This window comes from Camellia sinensis, chromosome 15 (genome assembly GCF_055761805.1).
Source record: "Camellia sinensis isolate YWXY chromosome 15, ASM5576180v1, whole genome shotgun sequence".
In the NCBI taxonomy this organism is placed as follows: Eukaryota; Viridiplantae; Streptophyta; class Magnoliopsida; order Ericales; family Theaceae; genus Camellia; species Camellia sinensis.
In genome coordinates, this window is record NC_138975.1 from 30,634,186 (window position 1) to 30,655,909 (window position 21,724).

The following is a 21,724-nucleotide window of genomic DNA, read 5'->3' on the forward strand; positions in this document are numbered from 1 at the left end:
TGTAAGTCATTATGATTGACTTCCAAGATCACATTCCTTTTATTCAAAGGTTGAATTAATCTCTGATATGTTGTTTGGCTTATGTCCCTTTGGGTATTATCCCTTCTCTTGAAGTTCGAAGCCTTTTGAGCCACATCATTGGCTCTATTGTTCAAGAATCTTGGAACATGGGTTACATTTGCTATTTGAAACTGAGAAAGCAAATGTAATGCAACAACATAATATGGCAAGATACTTATGCTTTGACACTTGAAAATTCCTTTCACTTGGTTAATCACCAATTGAGAATCCCCAAATATGTCAACTGCATGTACTTGTAATCCAATAAGAATCTCTAGTCCCACAATTAAGGCTTCATATTCAGCCTGGTTATTGGAACAGGTAGCTTCATCCACTCTAAAACCATGGGTAGTTTCTGTCCCCTGTGGAGACTTGATTACAATACCAATTCCAATTAACCCATTTGCTTTCGACCCATCGAACCACATTTGCCATGGCTCAACACTGGTCATACCAAGTTCCATGATCTCCTGGTTCTCAGTTTGAGATGGATGGTCTGCCAAGAAATTGGCTAAAACCTGCCCTTTTACTGCCCTTTGAGGGACATATTCTAGATGAAATTCTGATAAGGCAAGTATCCATTTGCCAATTCTTCCCCTCAACATTGGTCTAGATAACATATATTTAACCAAATCTGTGGTTGCAATTACCAAGACAGTTGTAGGCAAAAGATAATATCTTAATTTTATTGCAGCAAAATACAAAGCAAGACACAGCTTTTCAACAGCTGAGTATTTACATTCACACGAACTTAAAAACCTACTAAGGTAATAAATAGCTTGCTCCTTGCCTTCTTCATTATCTTGGGCTAAGAAAGCTCCCAATGAATCCTCTGCTGCAGCTATGTATAACTTCAAGGGCTTGTTCCCCTTTGGTGGCATCAGCACTGGAGGTTTAGCCAAATAGGCCTTGATACCTTCGAAAGCAATCTGATGCTCTGCTGTCCACACAAATTCCTCTTCATCTTTCAGCCTTAACAAGGAAGAAAATATTTTAGTTTTCCCTGCAGTGTTAGAAATGAACCTTCGAAGAAAGTTAACCTGCCCAAGGAACCTTTGTAATTCTTTCTTACTTGATGGGGGTTTGGCTTCGATGATTGCTTTGGCTTTATTCTGATCAATCTGTATTCCTTTCTTGTGAACAACATAGCCCAAGAAATTTCCAGATGATACCCCAAAAGCACATTTAAGAGGATTGAGCTTTAACTTGAACTTCCTCATCCTTTCAAAAGCTGCTTCTAAGTGAAACAGGTGCTCTTTCATGGATTGGGATTTAACTACAATATCATCAATATAACATTCCAGATATCCTCCAATAAGATCATGAAAGATAGTGTTCATGGCTCTTTGGTATGTAGCTCCAGCATTCTTTAGACCAAATGGCATTTTAACCCACTCAAAGGTGCCAATATTCCCAGGACATCTGAACGCTGTCTTGTGGATATCTTCCTCTGCAATGCATATTTGGTTGTAGCCGGAATGCCCATCCATCATTGACAAGACTTGGTGACCTGCTGAACTATCTACCAGCAAGTCCACTATAGGCATAGGGTACTCATCTTTGGGAGTTGCTAGATTTAAATTTCTGAAATCGATACATACCCTCATTTTGCCATTCTTCTTGACTACAGGCACAATATTAGATAGCCACTCAACATACCTGGCTGTTCTAATAAAACCTGCCTTGAGGAGTCTAAGGATCTCTTCCTTGACCTTCTGAATTACTTCTGGACTCATCCTTCTTGGTTTCTGCTTATAGGGCCTGAAATTAGGCTTCATAGGGAGCCTATGTTCCACTAGGGAGCCTATGTTCCACTAATGACCTGTCCAATCCTGGTAGTTCATTATAAGACCATGCAAAGCAATCTTTGTATTTCTTCAGAACAACCAAAAGCTGGTTTCTGTCCAGATCATTCAAACAAGCACTTACATAAGTGGGCTGTTGTACAGAACCTTCCCCTAGATTTACTTCTTCTAAAGGATCTTGTGCATGAGAACTCCCTCTAGTTTCTGCTGCCTTTGAAGTGATCTTCGAGCTTGGTTCTGCCCCTAAGTTCTTCGGTTCAATATCTCTGCCCTCCTCCTCATAGACAAAATCTGTCCACAAGGCTTCCTCTTCCTGTATTTCTTGGACTTTTGTTTCAATGTCCAAGGCACAGTACTCACCAAGAGTCAAGACTCTAGCCTGTTGCTGCTGCTGTTTGCAGCCAATTATCATGGCCTCTCTCTCTTGCTCCTGAACTTTCTGGACTATTGCTTTTATGTCCAATGCTGAAAACTTGATCAAAGCCAAGGACTTGGCTTCTGGTGATTCCTCTCTTTGCCTATAACCAGGCATCATTGTCATCTCTAAGGACAACCTCTTCATCAGCACTTTTTTGGACTAAGTGCTTCAGGTGTGTCACCTCTTCATCAGCCGTCACTTCGGCTGAATTGTCATCTTTCATCAGTATACTGAGAGGTGTCACTCCCTCAATATACAATTTAGCCTCCGCAAAGTCTGCACAGGCTATGAAGGGTTGAGGATCTGCGTCGATCTCCTCTGTCTCTCCATCGCCCAAGGCCATCATGATTTTCTGATGTAAAGAAGAAGGCACACACTTGTTAGTGTGGATCCAGTCCCTTCCAAGCAAAGCATTGTATTTAGCATTACTGTCGATTACGAAAAATGCTGTCATACAATCCCTGGTTCCCACACTTAAATTAATGGGTAGAATCCCCTGAGCCATTTGTTTATCTCCAGCAAATCCAGCAATGGTTGTGCTGGTTGGTATCAACCTGGGATTCTTTTTCCCTAGTTTCTTCAAAGAAGATTTCGGGAGTAGGTTCACTGCTGCCCCATTGTCTACTAGGACTCGGTTCAGCTGTACCCCATCAAAGAAAGCTTTGATGTACAAGGGCCTGACGTGCTGTGTCATCGAATCCGAGGGGTACTCAAATGGATATGATAGATTGATGCTTACCACCTCTTCACTCTCATATCCATCTTCCATTGGGATGACCATTTCGAAGTTATCTTGCACCATACTTGCTTGTGAATCTTCACTGGAGATCTGAACTGGGTCAGCTTCCTGCCCCTCTTGATTCTCATCTCCAGCTTGAAATTCTTGTGGCAATATGTGCACCATGTTTACTGATACTGGGGGAAACGAGCCAAACTGGATGGCTGGCTGTACTTGTTTCCCCTCTTGGTTACTTTGGTTGACTCCCTCAGAAACATCCTGCATGATGCATTCTGGTATTTCATCACTAACTGATCCCTTCGAAGGATTTTTCTCAACTGGCTCTTTAGTCAGAAACGTTTGCTCAGCCATGAAGGCTTCAAACATCTCTTCCTCCACAACCTCTTTCTTCTGACTCACGCTAATCTCTTCTTCAGTCTCACTATCTGTTTCCATCAGAGCTTTCTCCAACCCTACCAAACTGGCCTTTTCTCTGGTTTTCAGTTCAGAATGAACCTTGGCCAACTGTTCTCGGCTGCAGACCACTGTGCTCTGTGGAACTGGCTTTGGAGCATGGTCTGATTTTAGGTTCTTCCTCCCTTCCGTTTTGACTGATGAAGAATTTTCTCCACCTTCCTTCAGATCCTTTTGGTACTGGGTGTACCTGCGCTGAATTTTTCTCCTCTGTGATCTTGAGATGACTGGGATCATGTCGGGTTCCCTCGTCTTTGGGTGTTTAAGCAGTATCCAGTTGTTCGGAGCCACCATAGGAGGCTTGATCATCCTGCCTTGGTTTACAGTATCTCCATAAGCACGTACCTCCCTAGGTTTGTTTTGCATTACAAACCAATCCGGGACCCCAGGTACCCATGAGCTTACTGATTCAGAAGCTGACCTGCCTTTTTCCACCTTCGAAGCCATCTTCGAAACTGGCCGTGAAGGTAAGTGCTTGGTTTTGTCCTCATGTTTTGAATCTGGTTCAGACCTTCGATAAGGGTGACCATTTTCTGTCCTGCGTGAAACTGATCTAGGGAGCCAATCTCTGGCTTTGATTCCATGGACTGAACTCCTCTCCAGCTTTCTTTCAGAATGGCTACTCTGCATTCTATAATAGTTATGTGGTCTGGATTCATGCAAGAGTTCCTTGCCTTTGTCATGCATTCTGTTTACCACAGGCTCAACCACTGGTGGTCTCTGCCTATCACTAGCCGGATACGGCCTTTTGTTGTAAGCATTGGTTGATTTAGGACGTCTCTGAACATCCCTGTAGTATTGCTTCCCATCAGTTGGAAGCCCCTTCAACCACTTGTAACTGAGTCTGCACCTGGGGCACATTCTCTGCATCACTGCTGCTTCTAAAGAATCATCATCCAGTGACTCTTCATCAGAACATTCCATCTGGTGTGAGGAACCTTGTTCAATAACTGGTAGTCTTCTAGTATTCTTCTTGACGTTGGTTTGATTAGCAACATGCATCTGCACATTGACTTCCTCCAATTCTGTCAAGGACAAGTTCTGGAAATCTGATGTAATGACATTGGCTGCTGCCTCTCCAACTTCTGGAAAGGGATCACTGTCAATTCCCATGGCTTTTTCTGTTTTAGCTGAGAACTTCAAACTTCCTTTCCGAATCTGTTCTTGGATCCTGTCTCGAAAAACAATGCAGTTTTTAGTCGAGTGAGACCAAGAATTATGCCATTTACAGTATACTTTTCCTTTCAGTTCATCCGGAGATGGTAGTTTTACTCCTTTAGGCAACTTAAGGAAATTAGCCGCGAGCAAATGATCAAAGATGTCATCTGCTTTTGTTAAATCGAAAGAGTATTTTCTGTGAAAGTCTTTCTTTTTAAACTGCTGGTCTATAGTTGTATCCTTACGAATTAATGCTTCACAGATTACAGGTTCTTTGCCTACAATCTCTGCTGCATCTATTTCATAATTAGGATCTCTATAATATGTCTTATATGATGCATTATTTCGATCTTGTTCCTCTTCTAATAATGTTTCATATCGAGACACCTTATAGGTCAGTTCGACCAAATCTCTGAATTCAGTTGAATCAAACTTCTTTCGAAGCCTGAATTCTAAACCATTTTGAGCCAATCTGACGAATTCTGGCTCTGGCAGGATGACTCTACATTTATTTCGAGCCCTTTTAAATCTGGCAATAAACTGAGTAGCCTTTTCTTCAGGCCTTTGACTCAACCTAGCCAAATCTGCCATAGATACTTCTGGTTCTGATTGGAAGAATTGGGCATGAAATGCCTCTTCCATTTGTTGCCAATTTTGAATGGAGCCAGGTGTAAGGTTGATGTACCATACAAATGCTCCTCCCGTTAGGGAATTTGGAAATAATCTCAGTTTCATATAATCATGGTTAGTGAATTCACCGCATTGAGCAGCAAATCTAGCAATATGTTCTATCGTTGATTGATTTCCAGTCCCATAAAAAAGGGTAAAATCTGGTATCCTGAATCCCCTTGGGTATTCATGTACCCTATCTACCCATTCTGGGTATGGTTTTCTGTATATAGGAGTCTGGACCCCCCGAGCCATTGGTCCACATATCTCCCTAACAATATCAACAATCTGGTCTCTAGGGACCATATTTTGTGCCTGCTGAACCACTACTGGAGGAGCAAACACAGGATTTGGTGGATAAACTTGTGCTTGTGGTCCTCTTGGTCCATAAGGTGGTAAATTTGGGGCTGGTTGTCCTTGCGGTGCAGGTTGCTGCTGAGGGTATGGGTAACCTCTTTGAGCATGACCTGCGAAAGGACCTGCAACAGGTGCTGGGACAGGTGTCGTGTCTCTACCATTTGTAGGAAAACCCTCCAACCCCCCGGGTGTAAATTCGAATAAGGGATTGGTGTACCCTCTTGTGCCAGGTATGGCTTCGAACATAGGATTTGTAACCATTCTTACACCAATTTCTTGTACTTGGCCAGATCCACCAACTTGTGTGGCTTCATTATTAAGTGCTGAGGTATTTTGGCCTGCTATAGGCCTTGAAATGGGTTCATACCAAGACTGAGGTGATGGTCTTTCAAAGTTTTGGGTACTAGTTTGAACATTAACTTGCATAGGCTGTTTTTCTCTAGCCAATCTTTGTTGGGGGACATTTACAACTTCCTCCGTTTGTCTTGTGTTTGTTGGTTGGTGGTTATTCATTCGATCCAAAAAGGATGTTGCCCACCTTTCCATTGTGTTCATTAGTTGTTGTCCCATGGCATTCACTAAACCATCCCATGGATTTGTTGGCATAGTGGACGGTCCAATTCCTTGGTTTTGTCCAATAATATGAACATATGGTTCTTGTCCAGAAGTACTGGTCTGCTCGACCATGGGTTCTGACAATATAGGAGTTTCCACAGGATGTGTTACCACATTATCCTCTGGATTTGGTATTTCTACCTCTCCTTCCACGCCTTCTTCGAAGCGTTCATTTTCTCCTTGTCGTCTTCTTCTAGCCATTTTTAATTAGGTCCCACCGGGCGTGCCAAAAATATATGTTGGCTTTTTGGCTTTTCGAAGGGTATTTTTGTGAATGTGAGCGTGCCAGCAAGGATCAATCAGTCCTTACAGAAATTATAATTGCCAACCAATTATCAGACGATTGTGTTTTAGTTCTTTTCAGCCTCAATGAAGAGGACTTTTACTGGTGGCTTGACTTAGGAGAAATTAAGAGAAATAACAGTAATATGAAGAACAATTGAAGTATTTCATAAAAATGAACACTTACAACGGTCCGAACTCAGCCTCGGAGAGGTTTACAACAGCAATCTACTTGAATCTACTTGAAGCTACTCCTATGAATCGAAGTGCAGTGCGAGTATTTAAAGTGCAGGTATTTAAAGAACAGGTATTTAAGGACTGGAAATGTAAATGACTGGAAAGAAAATATATGAAGTAAATGACTGGTTTGTATGGTCTGAGTCCGTCCCTCTTTCTGGGGGCTACCCTGCTATTTATACTCGTCAGTGATGACCTTCGAACTGCACTTCGAACTGTCGAACTGCTCCTCCATGATCGCTGGTCATGCTTCCTTACAAGTAGCTCCATTACGCCATTACTGGCAGTTGAGCTTCCCTCTTGTACTTAGATTTGAATATGAGTAACCGTTTGAAGACACGTCATCTTGCATCCCGTTTATTTGATCTAGTGTTACTCGGATCATGTGAGGACCAATGTTTATTGTCACGTGTACGATCAGGATTAAAGGCTTGAATAACCTTCCTTTATTACCCTTACTATGCCACGTGTCGAACTGTAACTGGCTTTTACAAAATATGTAGCCAACAACTCTATAAAAAAATTATGTAACATTTACCAAAAAATATAAAACATGTGCATATAATACACACCCTTACCATAGAGTTTTCAGTATAAAAATATAGAGTAAATTTCACTTTACCTCCTTGTGATTTGATCCATGTGATGATTACCTCATCTCATTTAGAAATAACCACATAGTCTTCTTGTCATTTATGGATTAAAGTATACTGTAAAGTCCGTTAACGATTTAATAAAAAAAATTAAAATACTCATGTATATAGCAACCTAAGTGTATGAACTATAAATATTTTCGTTATTTGCTTAGGAGGCAAAATGCACTTTAACCCTTTGTATTTTATTCCATGTGCGATTTATCACCTTCAAATTTAAAAGTCAGTATATAACGCCCTTATGTCTAGCACAAGGTTTTCAGACCCGGACCGGCCTGGCCAGTTGAACCGGGAACCGATCCTCTCTCCGGTCCAGAAAACCCTCAAGACCCGGTGTAGGCCAAAAACCGATGTTATTAGTGAAAATCGGAAGAACCGGTGGTCCAACTGGGAAAATCGGTGAACCGGTGCCGGTTCGGTGGACCAACCCGGTTTTTTTTTTCTTTCTTTTCTTTCTTTCTTATATATTTATATATTTTATATATATATATATATATATATTATATATCAAAATTTTGACTAAAAACTCTTACTTCAAGAGTCTCCTCTCATGAGGAGGAGTCTCATTGGAAGCTTGAAGAAATTATGAAAGTCTATTCCTATTTATAAGAAAATAATTGTTCAAAGAGAACCTAAAAATTGAATGTGGATCCAATCAAATTGTTTGAATCATATTTGATTGGAGGGAGAGTTGAAAATTTTATTTCCCTCCAAAATTAAATCTAGCATTCAATCAATTTGTTTGAAAGGAATGATAAATTTTTTTAATTTCTTTAAAACTAATGATTTTTTTTATCAATTATGACTTTATTAAATATTATTAGTAAATATTATGCAACACTTTTTTTTTATTATTTCAGTAATTATATATATTTTTATTTAGTTATAATTTATAATTTTATTTTTAATTATATAATATTAATTATGACGTCACGGTTCGACCGCTTCGACCCGACGGTTGAACCAGTGACCCGTCCACCAAGTCCCTTTTTCTGGTTCGCTCACCGGTCCGGTTTTCAAAACATTGGTCTAGCATATGTTTCACACTTGCTATTAAATTGGACAGAATGTTTAACAGTGCACTTTAGTTGTAATAACCTCGATCCACAATTAGTTACTAATCGGTAGTTAAGGATGTTAATTAAGTGAATAAAATAAATTATGGTTTATTATGTGATTTGCACGATATTTGGCTTACTATCTGTTACTTGTAGGAATATCTGTTTGGAATTCCAATTTAATATGTAAATTGAAAGCCTTATCGGCATCCGAAAACCGAAATTGACTACACCAATATGTTATTTGGAATTTTTAGAACCTTATGGCAAGTTTTATTAAAAATTGTTTCAGAACGATTAATTGGGTCATGTTTGGTTAGCCTAATGTTTTAATTAATGTATTATAACATCATAAATATAAATATGAGCCCCTTAAGCCCATTTGAGCTCATCATTACCCATTTTGAGTGCAAAAATCTGAGGAATTATTTTAGAGAGAGAGAGAGTGCAATTATAGAGAGAGAAAGGAAGAGATTAAGGAGAAATTGAAGATTTTGCTTGAGTTCATCAGTTTTGTACAAGAATTTAGCTAATTGAAGACTCTAGGTAAGATTACAACCTCTAGATTGTGCATCTAAGTCATTTAACATGAGATTTCTTCAAGATTATGTGTTTAAGGGTGTGTATTGAGCTTAGAAGGAAGATTTGAGTGGCAATTCATGCATGCATGTACATTTTCTTACAAATTGAGCATGATTTCCATGAATCCTCTCTTGCATGTTTGAAATTCATCTTCATTTGGGCAAATCATCAAGTTTTAAGTTGTTTTGTAGTATTTGATCATGATTTGGGAAGCTCAAGACCAAGAAAACTCATGCATGTTGTGATCATGAACATTCATCATGTTTTAAATTGAAATTGTGAGTTTTTAACAAACCCTTGGGCCTTGATTTTATGAAATAATCCTAAATTCTTCATGTTTTACAAGTTTACTATGTTATCTCAAGTTTTGGGGCCCAAGAGATGTGTTTTGGATGGTTGAATTCAAGTTTTGAGCTTGGGAGGTCAATTTGGATTTTCCAGAAATTTGACCCACGCTCGAGAGTGAACCCTAAATTCATGCACCACGCTCGAGCGTGGGTCGAGCGCCCGTCGAGTGTGAAAACCTTACATCCAATACTTTTTAGAGTTTACAGTCCGCTCGAGCGGAGAAAGTCACGCTCGAGCAGAGCTTCATTGTCTGCATGTCCGCTCGAGCGAGGAAATCCACGCTCGAGCGTAGACCTCATTTTCAAAAAATTTGACTAAGTGTTTCAATTTATGTTTTGGCATCCTCATTGCACCTTAAGCATTCCTAAGCCTTACTTAAGCCATGGTGATGAGGTTAAGGACTAGAAACACACTAAGAAAAGAATGTACTAAGTTCTGAGACTGCAAGTACGTGTGTTTTAGGCAATGTGATAAGAAAGATTAAGAACCAATGTAATAAAAGCTAAGCCTTAATGGCCACTTGAATGTGTAATGATAAAACATGCTTGTGTTATGTATTTTGTGATTGTAGGTCAAAACTCAAGGATTGATTGACCATTGCTGGAACCTCTGTGAGTAACGTTATCGTAAAGACACGTTTATATGAAATTATGTTCCAAATGAAATGTGATAAGCTATGATTTCTGAAATGATATCTGTTTACGTGAACGAACATTCCAAGTTTGAAATCTATTATGGCATCCATAGATAGTCCCAAGTCATGGGGGACGGTATGAAAATGCGGGTCCATGACATACAAGTTTATGAGATCTCGTTAGCCACTTCATTGTGGTGATATGTGTTTAATCGGTATCCGGAACCGATTAATCTAGTCGGACGACGTTCTGTAATGTGTTCTATGGGATGTACCATTATTATGTTCTGATATGAGAATGATTATGCTCTGATCTGTTTTCCGCTTATGATATGTTCGGATTTCGTTCATTAACCCCTTTACTTTAATGTTATTCACTGGGCTTTAACTTACTGTTTGTATATATATGTATATAGGTGAGCATTCTGGAGTTCAAGCCTGAAGGCTTTTGTTCGGATCTGTATGTCTGTTGTCAGCCAACTACTGCGCCTCACGTGGAGGTTCCCGAAGTGTCCTATGTTCAGTCTTTTGGGTCCTGTTTATGTATAAGACTTGATTTAATGTTGTTGGCTGTACTTAAAATACTGTAATGTGTGCGGGTATAACGTATGGTTGACCACCGGATATGTATATAAAGTTTTAATTATTATGTTTCATATAAGTCAGCACAGCTCATTGGACAATTATATTTATGTATTTGCTTCCGCTAACCCCTTAATTTTGTTAATTTGTTCAGAGGCCTTCGGTAATCCAAGGATTACTGGCCGGTTACGATGCTAAACCTATAAGGGCGGGTTTGGGTCGTGACATTAGTCCACAAACCACAATAAGCTATATGGCTATTTCCAAATGAAAGAAGGATAATCTGCACATAGACTAAACCACAAAAGGTAAAGCAACATTTGCCCAGAAATATATAAAACTATTTTGAGATATGTATATATATATAAAGTATATTGAGATTATAAGCGTTCTACCATTTATTTCTTATTAGCAACTTAAAAATGGATGACTATTTTTAATACAATACTTATTGTTTATTTTTTTCAAAGACAAATCTAATAAAACCAAGTAATTATAATCATCAAATCAATCTAATTTTTATTTTTTTTTAATGAAAAATGATCTACATACAAAAACTTATAAGATGAACGATTCAATTCACTGTAGTGAAATCGGTGTTAGAGTCCATAGATCCAATTGGATGAACCTAATATCTTTTCAACTGAAAAGAAGTCGATTCCTAACTACTCATAAGGTAATGCATCTAATTATTTAATAATTTCGGAACACCACGTGATATTGCTTGTGTAGTAATGTTTTGAAAACTGGACCGGATCGGCCGATTCGACCGGTTGAGCCGTCGATCGGCCCATGGTCCGGTCCAGATATATCCTCTAACGGGGTCCCTATTGAAAACCGGTCATTTTAAGAAAAACCGGTGAGAACCGCAGTTAAATTGCTAAACAGGTCGACCTGGTCCAGGTTGAAGCGAACTAGACCAGTTTGCTATATTTGGTCCGGTCATTTTAAGAAAAATCGGTGAGAACTACGGTTAAACTACTAAACAGGTCGACCCGGTCCGGGTTGAAGCGAACTAGAGCAGTTTGCTATATTTGGTTCAATATTGAAAAAATTAATGCTAAAGAGACTTGAACCCAACACTTCAAAATCCAAAGAACATGAATTTCCACTCTACCACCATGGTTCCTTGTTAATATGTAGGAAATATATAATATTAATTGTATTCAAACCAATTTCCCTCCAACACGTGTTTAATTAATATTTTTACAAATAATATTAATATATATATATATATATAAACATATATGTTTGATGAATATATATTAAATTATAAAAACATTTTTAATGAATGTATTTTATTTATTTTAAGTTATAAAAATATTTATAAAATAATTATGACATCACGGTTCAATTCTGGTTCAACCCAACGGTTGAACCAGTGACCAGTCCAACCGATCTCTTTTCTGGTTCACTCAACGGTCCCGTTTTAAAACATTGTTGTGTAGTGTTCCAAATCAATTACGTAGTAGAAAATTTTGTGAGTAAAATATTTTTGACCACTTTTATTAGACAATTAAAAAAAAATATATGCGTTACAATTTTTTATTAATCGAAAATATCTAAATAATGCACATGATACTCCTAATGTACCTAATAATATTCCCTATTCGTATATGATCTAACTGCAGTGAAGCCTCTAGGAGAAGAAATTTGGCTTTTCCTCTCCCAAAATGTTATAGGTCCTAAATTTTTTACTAATGATCAAAGAAAAAATTTATACTGTATCTCAAAGTTACGTACTTCATACTCATATAAAATATTTAATTATTTATTTAATTAAAAAATTAATATTTCTAACATTACCCTTTTCTCTCAAGTGAATTACACATTATGTTCAATTATTGTGAGTTGGTGAGTGAGTCCTATATCTCCATTCAATAATTTTTATGGGAAGATCAATGAGTTTACGGTAGATTTCAGTGTTATAGGACTTGCTCATAAATATTGAATTGAATGTCCACATCAACTCAACAGAAATCTATCTCCATCGCCTATATATGAACCATGCAATGAAGGATCAATAAATATAAATATATATATATATATATATATATATTGCTTTTTGCATCATTCAACAAACAGGAGCAATATATACATTTTGCTTATTCCCCGCGCATGCTTTTACAGTCACGTGCACAATATATAAAGGGTTGATCAGTATAATTTGTATCAAATTGTTTGATATAAATTTTGTTTATAATTTATTAAATAAAAATAATTTAAATAAATTTTAAAAAACTAATTATTAAGAAATGAGTGCTTCTAATTTTTATTTTTTATTATCAACTATTAATTTACATTCAGCTGGCACCAGATGTGCCCAAGGTCTCGGGCCCCAAAACTCCCAAACCTTCCATCCTTTAAAAGAATCACCCTGTTAGTTTTGGAATTTTTAAAAATAATTTTTTAGTTTTTAACTAATATTTTTTTTAGTGAATTTTTTTAATATTTTAATAAATTTTGTTTACTCTTTAAACCTACTTAATTTAGATACACTTAAAAAGAATAAAGTTTATTAAAAAATCTTTTAAAAATTTACTAAATACTAAAAAATATAAAAAAAAATTAATGTATTTTCATTTTTTTTTTTTTTGTATTTATTGATTTTTAAAATTTCTCCACAAATATTTTATTTTTTAAGAACATCTAAATTAAGTGCATTTAAAAAATAAAAATATTTGTTAAAATATTAAAACAAATCGTTAAAAACAAATAAATTATAGATTGAAAATTCAAAAACTATTTTTAAAAGTTCAAAACCAAACAGATTGAATGTTTGATTGAGTTTTCAAAAAAAAAAATACTATTTTTAAGAAATAAAAAATTAGTTTGACAAAAATAAACACTAAAATAATGATATTTTAAATTTTTTAAAAATTAGTTTTGCTCCAAAAAAGAAAAATTTATAGGAAAATAACAATATTTTTTTTCTTCATTTTTTCACCAACAAGATTAAAAGAAATTATAAAAAAAAAAATCTAAAAATTCAACCAAACACATTTCCTTTATATATATATATATATATAAAGATAGCGTTAGTATGTTAGTATAGTCAAATTACAACTAAAAAAGTTTACCGCTGCTCTATCAATTTAAACCTCTGACATCTCCATCAATACACCCTAAGATATGATTATTAGACTATTGAATCAAATCCCAATATCAAAAAACACATATTTCATCATCTTTATTTTGTGTTCTTCCATTGTGTTTATAGTGATGGAACTGTTGCATCACTTGTTGTCACTTTTCCTTCTTTTTTTTTTTGGGGGGGGGGGGGGGGGGGGGGGGGGGGTGGTGAATTATCACTTGTTGTCACACTTAACTGCTGAACACCCAACAACATGGAATTGTACATTGATAATCCAATTGTCACCAAAGACAAGTTTATTTGGTAAAACTAGTTCATATTTGAACAGCTAAGAATTCTTAGGATCATTTTAAGAGAAAGTAGTCATTTTCTTTTTCTTTTATTTTTCACCTGCAAAAGCACTAGATGATATTCATTATTTCGTTACTTCAATTCAAATATGTTTATCCCTTATTGACACGAGTTTTTTATTTTAAAATTTTAATTTACTTATAATTGTATAATTGTATATTAAAATTCTTATCAAAAGGTATGATTAAAATACTTTGTAAGATAACAAGGATGACGGATTATTGAGTGTGATTATGAGTTTAATAAAATTGAGGGATGAGATTACTAGTCTTGTTATTTGGTTGGAAATTAATGTGGTGGTATTAGTTGGTTTGTGTTAAATCTATAACATTACACAAAAACTCTCATTGTATAACAAATGGCTTTATATTATTTTTATAAAGTGTGGATAAATTTATCTTTTCACTTTCAATCTCTCACCCTTTATAGAAATATTAATTCTAGCACATGAAAAGATTCATAATAGACTATTGGTCTCATATTATCTTTGTACCTAACAGAATTGACATGAAGCCTATCAAATTGCTACTCCAATTTCATGACTGAACAAGATGGCCAAAGAGACCAAAAAAATAAAAATAAAAAAATTGAAGATATAGGATTTCACCCACTGCAAGTGAGGGTCAGTATTATACCGGCTGCAAACATGGAACCCAAGTCAACCTCGAGCTGAGCACAATGACTTTTTTTTTTTAGACAAAATCAAGCCACAAGTCAAAACTAGGCCCAAAGCCCTCCCCAAAAGCTTGGCTTTTCTAGCAAGGATCACAAGCACATCCCAACGGACCAAGATTAAAAGCTTATCTATTAGATTTTTTTTTTTTTTTTTCTTTTTGTCCTATTTTTTGCAAAAAAATTTGCATATTTCACTGACCAATTCAACAACCACCTTTCATGAGCCAACAAACCAAATTCCAAATCCTAAGTTCAGGCTCAAGGCTGGCCTCATTCGAATCAAGCAAAACTGCTGCATTCCGGCCAAATGATGAACCTTACCTAACAAGGCACCCCTACTAACTCAAATGGGTAGGTTGTTTTCTGTTTTCTACTTCTAAGTTATCTCCCATCAATGCAAACCATCGTATCAGTTGTTCAACAGCGGTAGTGTTACATGTACTAATTAATATACACACTAATATACCAACTAGTGTTATGATATTATTATTAAGCACATTTATTATACAAATTATAAATATTTAAAACTATACAAATAATATTATATTATCTATTAATACATTAATATATATATATATATATATATTAATTAATACATAACCCCCACCCCACTTGTTATTATAATGTATATTTGGGGCCTGTCCTTATAGGCAGTGGTTAAGAATATCACTCACCGATTATTGCTTTGGCATTGTCACTGTCACTCCCCCATTAATAAGGTAATGTTACACAATAACTAACATTAGGTGTGAGGTAGTATATAATGTTTTAGGATCAATTTCAATAATTTACCAGTCACTTGTTAAGACTCGTTGGATAGAATATTTATGTAAAAAATAAAGATTTGGACAACAGTAGTTATATGTTTGAATCGTATTTATTTTTAAAAAATAGACGACAAATATAATTTTAAGAATAGTCATGTATTTTTTGTAATACAAATTTGATTCAAACATACAACTACTGATATTCGATCATTTTTTATATAGATATTCTACTTAACAGTTCTAAAATATGATCAGTGCAAATCACCATAATCGATTCTAAAATTGGTTTATTAAGTCCAAACGCTCTCTCAAGTTAAGCAGGCCAACTTAAGAGAAGCCAAACTATAAAAGAAAAAAAAATTATATTTTAATAAGATAATGTTACACAATAACTAAGGTGTAAGGTAGTATATCAGGACTAATAAATATATAAACCCCATCACCCTTTTATTTTCCTTTATTTTTTATTTTTCACTTTTTTTTTTTCTTTTGGGAGAAAACATTTTTTCACACCACCTAGATTTAATGCAACAAAAATAAAAATCAACACGAAAATATTTTTTTTCTGATGAACGAAAAATTTAAAGCGAAACTTTTTTTTGAAAATATTTTTTAAACTAGAGCCTTGCCAACGGTATGACCTTTGTCATCCTTACCTACCTCTGTTATCACCACAATCCAAAAGAAGAAAAATATGTTCCCAACCTAGAATATTACCAACATCACCCTCAACTCTTACCACCACCACCGCACAACTTCCACTGTTATCTCACCATCATCACTATGTTATTAATATTATCACTACCATTATTTTATCATCATCATTGTCACTATCATCATCATCATTTCTCTATCATCATTAGGGGTGTAAATTGGGCTGGCTCAACCCGAGCAACTCGAATCCAATCCCGAATTTTGTTAAGACTTGGACAAGATATTTTCAAATTCAGTACGGACTTAAGTAAAAATTCAAGAGCCCGAATTAAATTTGGACAAGCTTGGACAAAGACGTCAAACAACCCGAAACCCGAATTGTACATATACAGATATATAAAAATATTAAATATACATATAAATTATTAGTCATTACATGATATTAAAGTAATTTAGATTATTAAATCATATTGAATATAAATTATATATACAAATAACATAAAATCTTACTTTTTCTTATTTACTCATAAATTGTAAAAACTACTATAAAGACATCTCTCTTACATTACATAAATTATTTATTTTGATGGTTTTAATGATTTTCTATAAAATAAAAAAAAATAAAAATGTAAATAGAGTCAAATTTTAATAATTTAATAATATAACGGTAGAAAAAAAAATTGAAATTCATTTACAATTCGGGTAATTCGGGCAAATCAGGCAATTCAAGTTTAACTCGGGTCGGGCTTAGGTAGGCAACCTCGAGTTACAATTCAGGCTTGGGCAGCCCTGAAAAGGTCTCAGCACAACTTGAGTTGAGTTTGGACAACCTCTCAACCTGACCGAACCCGCCCGAATTGCACCCCTAATCATCATCTACATCACATAACTACTATTGCCACCTCACCACCAACCACCACTACCTTATTGTTATCCCCGCTATCACTACTATAATTATTAATTATTTTTATCATTGTAATTTACCACTCAAAAAAAAAAATACTAAATACACTTTTACAAGAAAATCGTGAAATGTATCCTTCCTTATAGAATAACTAGCCTATCACCCGTGCTATGCACGGGATAATTATAGATATTTTATATTTGTTTTAGATTTTTTTTAATATACAAATTACGTTTTTTAAGATTTTTTATAAAAATAATTTAACAATCTTATCACTAACCATAATGTAGGGGAGAAGTTGAAAAGGGTACTGCAGTAACTATATATGGATTATATCTATAATTATTTGTATGATGAGATTTTAGATGCTAATTGGGGAATTTTGGCCCAATCAATAAATGCAGGCATGTGGAAAGACATGTGGATTGAAAAAATTTAATAAATGCTGATCAGGAGATTTTGGCCAAATCAATAAATGCTGAAATTTTTTTTAAATAAGAAATAAAAAATTTAAAAAATTCAGATTGGGATATTGAAACTTTCACAGGCCTTGGGGGTTAAAAATCCTCTTTTGCTTAATATATAGTATAGATTGTGAGAAGATTTAAAAACTATTTCTAATAAGTGGCAAAATTTATAAGGGAGATTTATTAGAAAATTATTTTTTAAGTATTTGTATCTCAATTAGTCCATAAGATATTTTTATATTTCAATAAGTCCTATTATTTCAATATTTGATCTACCAAATCCTAATTCTGATATTTAAAGTATTTTATGGACATTTCTACCCTTACAATTAATTTTTGAATAATTAGCAATTTAGTATATGAACATTCATATTTTACAATGTGAATATTCACATTGACATGTAAATGTTCACAACGATAGTGTGAACATTTACATTAACAGCATGAACATTCACATTGACAAATTAACATTAACATTGATGGTGTGAAAATTAACATGGACAGTATGAACATTCACGTCACGGAACAATCATATTATAAATGTGCATATTATTAGGGTTATTTTGATTACTATGTTACTCATAGGACTTATTAAAATATAAAAAAAAATAATATGAACTAAATGAAACATAAGTAAGTGAAAAGGAATTTATGAAAAAACGTCCAAATTTATAATGCATGTCTGTGCTGTATATAAAGCACGAATGCGGATGGACAAAATTTTCAGCCTCGACGAAATGACGTTATTGCCTCATTGCTAAAAGTCCAAAACAATGTCGTTTTAGGCATAATTCGAAAAAGAAGAAAAAAAAAAAGGATAAATTATAAATACACCCCCTGAGGTTTTCTTAAAATACGAATTGTCCTTTGTAGTTTGAAAAATTACAAATATCTCCCTGTTAGAATTTTTTATTTAACAGAATTAATTGAAAATGTAAAATTTCTAACTATTCACCTATACAATAATAAAATTATCTGAATTATTAATTGAAATAAAATTTTAACATTATTAAAACTGTTAATTAACTTTATGATTTATTAGTAAAATGACCTATTTATTATGAAATTAGAGATCTTAGTGGTTATAATATAATTTTTAAAATCATAAAAAATAATTTATAATTTAAATAAACTTTAGAGGTGTCTTTGTAATTTACTTTTAAAAAAAAAAAAAACAATCTCCTCAATTTGGAAACACCCCCACGAAAATGACAAAACATCATGTCATGTCATCTCATCATCATTATCCCATGGCATCTATTGAATTGAATGTCCACATCAACTCAACATAGATCTTTCTCCATCACCTATATATATATATATATATATCATGCAATGAAGGATCAATAAATATATATATATATATGAGAGGGTAATTTATATGTAAATTGGGCCGAGCTAGATAATGAGTCGTTCTGTGGGCCACAGTAGGAAAAGCCTTGTAGTTAGCCCAGTCCAAAGGAGCTTTGCAGTTAGCTCGGTCACCACGGTCAGAGTGGCAACAGTTAGTTCGGTCATATCATGCTGAGCCGAGGTATTTTTGGCTTTCCTAAGGACCTTGCTCATTGATTAGCTCGGTCCAAGCTTGCCATAGGATAACACGGTCTTTACGGAAGAAACCGAGGTAAAAGCAGTAAAGGAAAAGCCGAGTTATTTGTAGCTCGGATAATTCTGCCAGTTTAGCATGGTCGTGTTATCTCAGTCGTTTTGTTATGCCACTGAGGTAAAACCAACTCACTTGGTTTAAGTAGTGAGGGGGTGTTGAAGGATAAGTATTATCTTTCAAGAGTGTAACTCCTAGTAGGACTCTACATGGAGGAATGAGAGTCCTACAAGGATTGTGCCATGTGAAACCCATAAGAGTTCACAACATAACCTTTGGAAGAGGTAACACAACTTTGATTCTCGAATACACAGAGCTTTTCTCTATTTGTCTATTTTGCTGGCTTAGGCATCAGAGAGGTATCCGACACACACCCGCCAGCTAGCTCACGTTTGTGTTTTCAGGGAGTAAAGCGACAACGTTTGGAGGAGGGCAGACTTGATTAACAGGATTATACAAGAAGATTATTTCTTGCTCGTACAATTAGCGCCGTCTGTGAGAATCACAGAAAGAACAAAACCTCTTGATCAAAGTTTTTTCTCGCTAGACTAGACGCAATGGTGCACAATGAAGATTTGCCGCAGTCCGTCATTGACAGACAAACCCTAGAGGGAGGTGGGAGGCGTGAAAGTTTGCCTTCCATCTCTCCCATGGCAGATTTAGAGCCCCAGCAACAGAACCCCCGGAGGGATGCAAGGGGGAGGCGGGGTAACAGCCCTCGTCGCTCATCAAGTCCTGATAAGCAGAGGCGGAAGATCGACCCTCAAGTTTTGGAGGATCGGGTAAAGGAGCAGGATGAGTTAATAAGGAAGATGGCGTCAGACATGGAGGCGATGAAACGCCAGATCAAAGGAAAATGGGTGGCGACAAGAGAGGGGCACAAAAGCAACTCGCCCCCTCGCCACTCAAAAGATTGTGGCAGGCATACCACGCCATCGCAAGCAGAGAGTAGGAGCCTCAGAATAGGCGACACTCAATCAAGGACTTCCAGGACTCGTTACTCCAAGTCTGAGAGAAAGAGAACATTGAGGTATTACACTGAAGGAAGCACCTATCGGCCCTCGCGTACGCACCAAACATTATCCAGGAAAACGGAGTTGCCTAGATCGTCCGACTTACGGACTGTGCTTGAAAAAAGGGCACGACGGAAGGAGGATGCCAGGGCACACAACCAGCATAGAGTTTCAGCCCTTCAGCAGTTGGCTCCTCGGACGCATGAAAGTATCGAGGTAAGAATACCAATACCGCACCTGGCCTACGAACTAACAGATAAAGCATTGGCAAGGCCACATAGCTCGTCGTTCGTCCCGGCGATTGAGAACGCACCATTACCTTCATGCTTCATCCAGCCTAAATTTACGACTTATGAGGGGAAGACAGACCCCTACATGCGCCTAAGCCACTTTCGCCAGGTCATGGCAGTATACCGGCGGAACGAGGCTTTGATGTGTATCCTATTCCCATCTAGCCTTGGCGACCTAGGTTTAACTTGGTTCGAAAGGCTACCAGAAGGCAGCATAGCCTCCTGGGAGCAATTAGCGGAGGCGTTCGTGACAAGGTTCAGAATGAACACCAAGACGCCAGTGGAGATCAATTAGCTACTCTCCAATGACATGGGTGACAAGGAGACGTTGAGATCCTACAACAGTCGTTATTGGGAGACCTTCAACCAGATAGGAGATTGCCCCACAAATCTTGCCATCGCGCAATACAAAAAAGGTCTTCCAGTCGGAAACAAGCTGAGGGACTCAATTACCATGACGCCCCCCTCACAATGGAAGCCTTAATGGAGAGGGTACACCAGCACATTCGGGTGGAAGAGGATGGCGCCCGTGTTAAAACAAAGTCTGGTACAACCACAATACCAGATAAAAAGACTTCAGCAAAAGTCAACGCGGTAGAACGTCCAAGCAGAAACGGGCGAGGTAGGCGGGACAACGGAGAGGACCACGATGAAAGGTGGTTGAGTGTCCGCACTGCCATTACCACGGTGTTCAAAAAACTGATCTATCAGATTCTCAGTGAGATACGCGATGAACCTTTCGTCAGATGGCTAGCTAAATTGGGAGAGGCACAGAAGGACTATGACGAAAGATCCCGGTGCACCTTCCATAAGAAAAAAAGATACCGCACTGAGAATTGCACGCCGTTGAGACAACATCTGGAAGAGTTAGTGGTAGTTGGGCACCTGGACCAGTACATAGAAGGAGGGACACAGTCAGCCCCCCAAAACCACGATCACCCAGACGGAACGCCGATCGACACCCCACCTCAAGGCATGATAAACGTAATACATGAGGCATTCAAACTTGAGCGAGTATGTGAGCTCAGGGGAATGATCAAGAAGGCTGAGCACTTAAGGGAGGTATTAAGTGCGCAACTTACCATGAAAAAGGGGAGAACAAAGGCCACGAACGTCATGTCTTTCTCAGACAGAGACTTGGCAAGGATATATTGCCCTCACAACGATGCACTGGTCGTCACTCTCCGCATCAAGGATTACGACGTCAAGCGAATTTTGATTGACCAAAGGAGCTCATGTGAGATAATGTATTACGA